General features: G+C 33.5%; 1 long non-coding RNA gene across 1 annotated transcript; it reads left to right on the top strand.

Annotated features, from left to right (window-relative positions):
- Window positions 1–2,271: 2,271 nt before the first annotated feature.
- Window positions 2,272–6,966, top strand: LOC113369750. Its single transcript, XR_003366543.1, has 4 exons — window positions 2,272–2,339; window positions 4,206–4,460; window positions 6,665–6,739; window positions 6,887–6,966. It is a non-coding gene; the product is annotated as an uncharacterized LOC113369750 (long non-coding RNA).
- The last annotated feature ends 2,187 nt before the right edge of the window (window positions 6,967–9,153 follow it).

Raw genomic sequence — 9,153 nt, 5'->3', positions numbered from 1 at the left:
TCCTGCATTCTGTCTCAGAGTCCTGCATTCTGTCTCAGAGTCCTGCATTCTGTCTCAGAGTCCTGCATTCTGTCTCAGAGTCCTGCATTCTGTCTCAGAGTCCTGCATTCTGTCTCAGAGTCCTGCATTCTGTCTCAGAGTCCTGCATTCTGTCTCAGAGTCCTGCATTCTGTCTCAGAGTCCTGCTTCTGTCTCAGAGTCCTGCATTCTGTCTCAGAGTCCTGCATTCTGTCTCAGAGTCCTGCATTCTGTCTCAGAGTCCTGCATTCTGTCTCAGAGTCCTGCATTCTGTCTCAGAGTCCTGCATTCTGTCTCAGAGTCCTGCATTCTGTCTCAGAGTCCTGCATTCTGTCTCAGAGTCCTGCATTCTGTCTCAGAGTCCTGCATTCTGTCTCAGAGTCCTGCATTCTGTCTCAGAGTCCTGCATTCTGTCTCAAGTCCTGCATTCTGTCTCAGAGTCCTGCATTCTGTCTCAGAGTCCTGCATTCTGTCTCAGAGTCCTGCATTCTGTCTCAGAGTCCTGCTGTCTGTCTCAGAGTCCTGCATTCTGTCTCAGAGTCCTGCATTCTGTCTCAGAGTCCTGCATTCTGTCTCAGAGTCCTGCATTCTGTCTCAGAGTCCTGCATTCTGTCTCAGAGTCCTGCATTCTGTCTCAGAGTCCTGCATTCTGTCTCAGAGTCCTGCATTCTGTTTCAGAGTCCTGCATTCTGTCTCAGAGTCCTGCATTCTGTCTCAGAGTCCTGCATTCTGTCTCAGAGTCCTGCATTCTGTCTCAGAGTCCTGCATTCTGTCTCAGAGTCCTGCATTCTGTCTCAGAGTCCTGCATTCTGTCTCAGAGTCCTGCATTCTGTCTCAGAGTCCTGCATTCTGTCTCAGAGTCCTGCATTCTGTCTCAGAGTCCTGCATTCTGTCTCAGAGTCCTGCATTCTGTCTCAGAGTCCTGCATTCTGTCTCAGAGTCCTGCTGTCTGTCTCAGAGTCCTGCTGTCTGTCTCAGAGTCCTGCTGTCTGTCTCAGAGTCCTGCTGTCTGTCTCAGAGTCCTGCATTCTGTCTCAGAGTCCTGCATTCTGTCTCAGAGTCCTGCATTCTGTCTCAGAGTCCTGCATTCTGTCTCAGAGTCCTGCATTCTGTCTCAGAGTCCTGCATTCTGTCTCAGAGTCCTGCATTCTGTCTCAGAGTCCTGCATTCTGTCTCAGAGTCCTGCATTCTGTCTCAGAGTCCTGCATTCTGTCTCAGAGTCCTGCATTCTGTCTCAGAGTCCTGCATTCTGTCTCAGAGTCCTGCATTCTGTCTCAGAGTCCTGCATTCTGTCTCAGAGTCCTGCATTCTGTCTCAGAGTCCTGCTGTCTGTCTCAGAGTCCTGCATTCTGTCTCAGAGTCCTGCATTCTGTCTCAGAGTCCTGCATTCTGTCTCAGAGTCCTGCATTCTGTCTCAGAGTCCTGCATTCTGTCTCAGAGTCCTGCATTCTGTCTCAGAGTCCTGCATTCTGTCTCAGAGTCCTGCAGTCTGTCTCAGAGTCCTGCAGTCTGTCTGAGAGTGTTCTAGATCATCTGAGCGTATTGTAGATCATAAACTATAAAATTATCATTTTTATTTTCAGGTTTCTATATATCATTCGAAGACAACGACAACAAACAGCCTAAACGACCAAAACCTCCACTCAGAGCCAAAAGAACACCTTCGACAACACAAAGTCAACAGCATAGTAATAATAACAATTTGCAGAACAACAATACGCATCAAATGGAAACCAAAACTAATGATAAATTCAATAAGGACGTGGAGATGCTGGCTGCTGAATTGGACAGGGAAAGAGTTATTGTAAGGGATAAGGTGAGATGATAAAAAAAGTATTATGTATATTTGGATTTTACTAAATTGTTATATTTATAATTACAGAGAGAAACTTTAAGTGCCGAGCCTAATAGGAATACAAATCAAATCGATGCGAATCGAGATAAAAGTCACGATCAACCTACACCAGCCGCACTCATTATAGGAACTGATCTTGCCAACCCTGATCCGGTAGGTCTTACAAAAAATATTCTCAAACACATTGTTTTTGTAGAATTCTTATAACTAGTTTGTATATTTTTTCCAGGATTCTGTTGACGAAATGGAACGAAAGAAAGAAAAGATTATGCTACTTTCCTTAAGGCGCAGACAGAAGCAGGATGAGGACAGGGCCAAACGGGAAGCTGATTTGGAGAGGGAAAAAGAAAAAGAGAGGGCTGCCGAAGAGGAAAAATCGAGGCGGAAAGAAGAACAAGCCAGGAGGAGGCAGGAAATTTTGGACAGGCATAGGTTGAAGAAGGCTATTGAGGAGGCCGAGAGAGAGGTAATAATAGAAAGACCACCCTTTTTTTATTTTAACATGACGTAGGGCAGTTATAGTAACGGGCCGAAAATCGAAAATGAAGATTTTTGCATTTCTCGACGTTTTGAAGGTTTCTGAACATTTTACTGGCATACCTCAGAAACTAAATGGATGTGTGTGTATATGTATGGATACAATTTTTTGTCCACGTTTTCGGGCGTACGGATCAACCGATTTGAATGGTTTAAAAAACATTCGATTCTTATTGATAGGGAAATGTGCTGATTAGTTTTTGGCAAAGGCAGGTCCAGCCGTTACGGAGATACGGAGCAAAGAGTGCAGAAAATACAAATTGAGTTTTTGAGAAAACGGATCATCCAATTTGTATGATCCAAAAAATATTCGATTCGTAATGATTGGGAAAAGTGGTTATTAGTTTTTAGCAAAGGTAGACCCAGCTGTTTTGGAGATACAGAGCTAAATGTTAAAAAAATGGCAGTTTTTGAGATTACTAAGCGTCCAGTTTGAATGATCTAAAAAACTTTCTGCTTGTTTCAACAAAATAATTGCTTTTGGAAAAAAATTTTGTTTTTAATTTTTTTTTTCAAAAAATATTTTTGTAATTTTGGGATTAAAAATTCAAATCAAAAAATTACACATGCTAAGCACAGTCTAAGCGCCACTCTGGTACAAATGTTTACCCAAGTGCGTTTAGACTGTTTATGTACTGGAGCACTTTTCCAATTTTGTGAAAACGAAAACTTTTGAAAAATGTGAAAATGTAGCCAAGCTAAGCACAGTATAAGTGAAAATGTCGCACAGAATTATTTGCAAATGCGTTTAGACTGTGACTATACGGGAGTATTTTTTCAATTTTATGCAAATTAGGCAACTTTTTTTTTGAAATTGAATTCGAAATGAAATGACGATTGTTAAAGTTCTGGAGATAAATTTATTTATGATTAACTTCCCGTAGAGCAAGTTATAGTAATCACAAAAAAATCGAAAATGATTTTTTATATATCTTTACGTTTCGAAACCTTCTGAACATTTTGGCATACCTTAGAAAAAATGGATGTATGTGTGTGTGTATGTGTGTGTGCGTGTATGTGTGTGTGTTCGGATACAAATTTCGTCCACGGTTTCGGGAACACGGATGAAGCAATTTGAATAATTTAAAAAACATTCGATTCGTATTGATAAGGAGACGTGTTGATTAGTTTTTGGCGAAGGCAGGTCTAGTCGTTCCGAAGATACGGGGCAAAAAGTGCGCGAAAACGGTAACCCCGTTTTTAAGAGAACGGAGCGTCCGATTTTGAAATTCAAAAAGCATTTTACTTGTATTGACAAGATGAAGAATTGGTCAAATTTTCATGAAGGCAGGTCTAGCAGTTTAGGAGATCTAGTAAAAAAAGTAAACAAAAATGCCATCTAGCGGTCAAAAATGATCATTAGACATATGCACATCAAATTATCAGATATTTTATAGAGATTTTAACAATAAGTATAAATTTTGTTTACATTACATTGGGTTCCGTACCAATGTTTATGCGTTAGACGGCGACGCTTCGATATTTCGTCTCTATGCAAGTCTCTATGCATTCGTCTTAAAGCAGTACGATTGCTTTGAAAAAAAGTTCAGAATTTCCAAAATATTTCAAAATAAATTTTCTTCAAAAAGTCTTTTTTCAAAAAAAGTAAATTTTTGTCAAAAATTTATAGTTTCTTAAAAATCTAATTTTTTCAGTGATTTTTTTCAAAACTGTTAGTCGTTTTAAAAAATTAATAATTTTTGGTACGGGAAGTTACAGCAATTTGCCTTAAGGCACGATGCCATACACCACTAGTTAATTCTCGATTAAATTTTCCTCTATCCTCTTCCCCCAGGGTAAGGTGATAGACAAGAACGAGCTCATGCACTCTCTGAAGATCACGACGCCATTGAACGCCGCCAACCAGACCAGCACGACACCCAGGCTCGAACCAAAACTAATAGCTCGAGTAGTTCCACGATAGGCAGCGCAGCCGGTGGCAAACCTAGACAACGTCCTAAGACAATACATATCGATTCTCAGGAAATATCTGATAGTTTGGCACTGGTCAACAGTCGGGGGAAGAAGGGATCGAGCAGTAATCTGTCAGGTAATAAATGTATATATGATAGTTTTGTTGGTTTGTTTGGTGAGCAATTTTTTATGTGGATTAAGATGATATACATGGTGGTAATGATAATTCATAGAGGTTTGCGTTATTAGATCTGTTGTTCAAACAAGAGGTTTAAATCAAAAACTTTTCGGGATAATAGAAAGGAAACTTTTTTCATTTTTGAACTTTTTTTTTGTAAAGATGCATCAGCCTGGCGGATTTTTTTATTAAATGAATAAATAGTGAATTATAATTCAAGGGGCACAACTAGTGTGAAATTATCAAAAAATCTAATTTTCAATTTTTCCATATTTCGATAGGTTATACCTTTAAAAATAACATACCAAAATTTTAAATCGATATCTTAAATAGTTTTTGAGTCACAGCCATTTAAAGAGTATATACATAGTATATAGTATAACGATCATTTTATCTTTAAACGCGTTTTTATCGAAACAGCATTTTCCGAATTGTCTGCAGCGGTTACTCAAAAACAAATGATCCGATCACTATCAAATTTTTTTCACATGTTCTATATATACTTCTCCGTAAAATGAACTAACGATTTTTTGATCGGAACTAAAATCGAATTTTGGCAGTCCAAAAACGACAAATTTTTGGGTAAAATTCAACTTTTTTTTAAACGCCACTATTTTGTCAATGTTTGATTTTTTTCTATCGTAGGTCATTTTACAGACAATATATATATATAGTTGAATAATAATTTTTTTAATTTCATCCACGTAGAAGGCCGGAATCACTGCAGCAGTGAAAGGCCTTTTTTTTGTCGCGCCGTTGGAGATCGGCGATAACTTAATAAATATTTAATTTTTTTCTTCAAAAATTTTACTATGTATTCTTAAAAAATGTATAAATATATTCTTAAAATTTTGAAATGATTGATAAAGTTTTTTTTGATATAAATTCCCAAAAATCATTTGTTTTTAGGCGGTTACACTAGTTGTGCATATTAAATAAGTAATTTGTTAATATACATTTTGATTTTTTTATACGATGTTGATCTAGTTAAAAAAAAAGTTGATGGTCTCAAAAAGTCCATTATTAATACCAAGCTTTATTTTGGTGGCGAAGGAAATGCATTTGTGCATCCCAGACTAAGTCTTTTGTCTGAATATGCCGGAATTAGTACCGCTTGGGTATAATACCGACTAGGGAATGCAATAACGATAAATAAAAAATTTCAATACCGGTATTTCGGTAATCTTAAACAAATGTAGAAAAAAATGAAAGTTACTAATACAAATATAAAAAATTATATATACAACTACAACTATATTCAACTAAACAATAAAAAAAAACAATAAGTTATTTTTTAAATAATAATTTAACAAAATTATATCCAATTTAATTCTTGGTATTCCGGAATACCGCATTTCCTAATACCGACTAAAACCTCTGTTTGTTTCTTACCCTCGAAAACAGCCTTTAGGTATTACTTTGTGGGAGGAGGATTTGGAAAGCTATAATTCCCACTCAGAAATTATACTAATCTTCTTATCTTCTAATAATTCCCTTCTATTATTAGCACCATGTATATATCTATATTTGTTTATATTTTTGTTCATGAACCCTTTTGCACTGCTTTTTATTTATAAAAATTGCATTTATATGAAACTACAGGCCATATTTAATCTACTGCTCATTAAGTGTGTAAAATTTAGAGATTTTCGATAGTAATAAATGGATCAATATTGCCATATAATACCATATCAATGTTATGGCTTATAAATAACTTATAAAATTGGTACTAAAAGCTGTCAAAAAGCTACGCGGTTGCCGTGCAGCCAGGCGGTTTTATACATAAAATCTAACTTCCTACATGTTGACGTTTGACTGCACAGAATAACATAGCATTTTGACATTTTTGGTAAGATTTTATATGAAAAACGGAGCCTAACACAGCATTGCCATAACATTAGTCTATTTTACCACAAAACTCAAAGTTCTATATCTGATAAATGTGCTTTTTTTTTTAATAAGGCACGAATTTATTGAAATAATTATATGTTAATTGAGATTAGGACATGCACGGTGTATGTTCAGACTGCTAATTATCAATATTTTAGGAAGTTCCTTTAGTGTTTTAATAGGCCTGTAGTTACTTTCCACAGTAACATGTATAACACTCAATTTTTTTAGTTTGCTTTTATTTATTTTTGTTTTGTTTTGTCCCTCGTAAGGCATAGGAAGTCAATCTGGGGGCACCATCAGGAGGGATTACTACAGGGGCTCGCAAGACAGCCTGTCTTATCGAGGTAAATCAACAACTCTCGTTTCTCTCACATCATTGTTTTATTTTTGCTGTATTTGTTTTTATATAACAATAATATAATAATACATTTCTTATTTTATTATACATCAATTGAAAAAAAAAACTGATCTGGTAATTATTTTTGGATTAGAATCTCCTGAGGATGCACCTAGCAGGTCAACGAGTCAAGGATTGGGCAGACGAGGCTCGTATAAAACTTCTAGAGGTAATGATAGTAATATATATATATATATATATATATATATATATATTAATTGTTTAATATGAACAAAACAGCACTCAGATTTGTTTAACACAACTTTATTTTATGATTACAGACGTTTCGAGACCATGGTGTGTCTCATCCTCAGTGTAATTTCAAAAACAGTTACTTATATACTACACATTCTTTAATAATTTATTTAAATTTTATTTAATTTTTGGTATACAAAAAACACCAACTATTCTGTGTCAAGCATTGCAAGGAATAGTTGGTGTTTTTGTGTATACCAAAAATTAAATAAAATTTAAATAAATTATTAAAGAATGTGTAGTATATAAGTAACTGTTTTTGAAATTACACTGAGGATGAGACACACCATGGTCTCGAAACGTCTGTAATCATAAAATAAAGTTGTTGTGTTAAACAAATCTGAGTGCTGTTTTGTTCATATTAAACAATTAATATATATATATATATATATATATATATAATATATATATATATTATAATATATATATGATAGGTCTCTATATGAATCGAGTAACTTATAAAAAAAATTAAATCCACAGCCTGAAGCGTTAAAAAGCAAAAAAAAATATGAAAGTAAAAACATAAAGTTGTATATTAAGACGCAAATCAAATTTCCAAACTTTAAGTATATTTTGTTTAATATCAAAATTTAAAGAAATGTTATACGTTTATTAATAATTTAAAGAAATTTAAAGAAGAAGAATTCAAATAAATAGACAAAGAGTTAGCAAGTTTTCTAAATTCAATATTTTTCCTTTATGTTAAAATGATACATAATAGTAATTATGTATATATGTAGGAGTAACGAAAAAAATAACAAAAAACAACTTATTATTGAGAAAAATTTAATATCTATGGGTAACATCAAAGAAGTACCAATTTACTTGAAATTTGTACTCAAATGCTGATTTATGTTAAATTTTGCTTAATTAAAATGTAAAGTCTGCTTTATTTTTACCAAAAAATTAGTAATTTTTAATATAAAAACTGAATTTTAATTCTATAAATTTTAATTTAATGACAATTTATATTTAAGAGGGTATTCTAATGTAGAAGTATGAATTTTAGGGCAATTTTAAAATATTCTATATAAAAGGCAATCCGTTTCTTTTACTACCATTTTTTCTATAATTTATTTATCAGTGCACAGACATAAATATGTGAAAAGAAAAATGTAAATAATTTCAAAAATTAGCAATTGTTGAGGTGGGGAGGTCCTAAAAAATTGACACGTGACCATGTCCACGCTTTTAGCTCTTTTCCGAAAAGAAAAAAATGCATATACTAGAATTAAGTTAATTTTTTTTTTTTTACATAATTGCGACTGTTTGAAAAAAAATAGCATTTTTTTACCACTTTAAGGTATTCTCGAATTTTTCCAAAATAGTAAACATTGAAATTTGGGGATGAGGCAAATATACGCCAGAGTAAAGTCTATAAAGAAGATTCTCTAAAAGTTTCAAGTAAATAGTTTGAAAAAAATATAATTTTCCTTACCACTTTTTGAGTTTCACGATTTTTTAAAATAGTAAAAATTGAAATTTGGGTATCAGGTTAGTATACGTAAGAAAGAAGTCTATAAAGAAAATTCTCTGAAAATTTCAAGTAGATAGTTTGAAAAAATATATAATTCTTCTTACCACTTTGAGTTTCACGATTTTTTTAAAAATAGTAAAAATTGAAATTTGGGGATGAGTTTAGTATATGCTCGAGAGATGTCTATGAAGAAGATTCTCTGAAATATTCAAGTAAATCGGTTCAGTAAAAGTCGAGAAATCGTGGGCATCTTATTGAAAAAGACGGTTTGAGAAAAAACACATTAAAATTTCGCGAAAAAGAGGTTTATAGTGGTCAAGCAGGTGTATTTCCGAAAATAATTTAAATTTTAAAAATTCTTTCGTACACATATTTTTGCAAGATTTGCAAATATGGAACAGAAGTAAAAAATTTTTTTGAATTTCTACACTAGAATATTCCTTAAATGCTCTGATATATGTTAAATCTTACGTCAAAATCTAATGTCAGTGTTATGTTTACCAGACATCAATTATCTTATGTCCAAAATTATTTTTTTTTACATAAAACATTATTTATGGTATAACGGTTCATCAATATTTCAATATTGAAAAAATATATATATAAAAATTACTTACATTTTTACTTAA

The sequence above is a fragment of the Ctenocephalides felis genome, unplaced genomic scaffold, assembly GCF_003426905.1.
Source record: "Ctenocephalides felis isolate EL2017-DRISC unplaced genomic scaffold, ASM342690v1 CF-g0.4_SCAFFOLD_01490, whole genome shotgun sequence".
Classification (NCBI taxonomy): Eukaryota; Metazoa; Arthropoda; class Insecta; order Siphonaptera; family Pulicidae; genus Ctenocephalides; species Ctenocephalides felis.
This window is presented reverse-complemented; position numbering and strand designations above follow the sequence as displayed.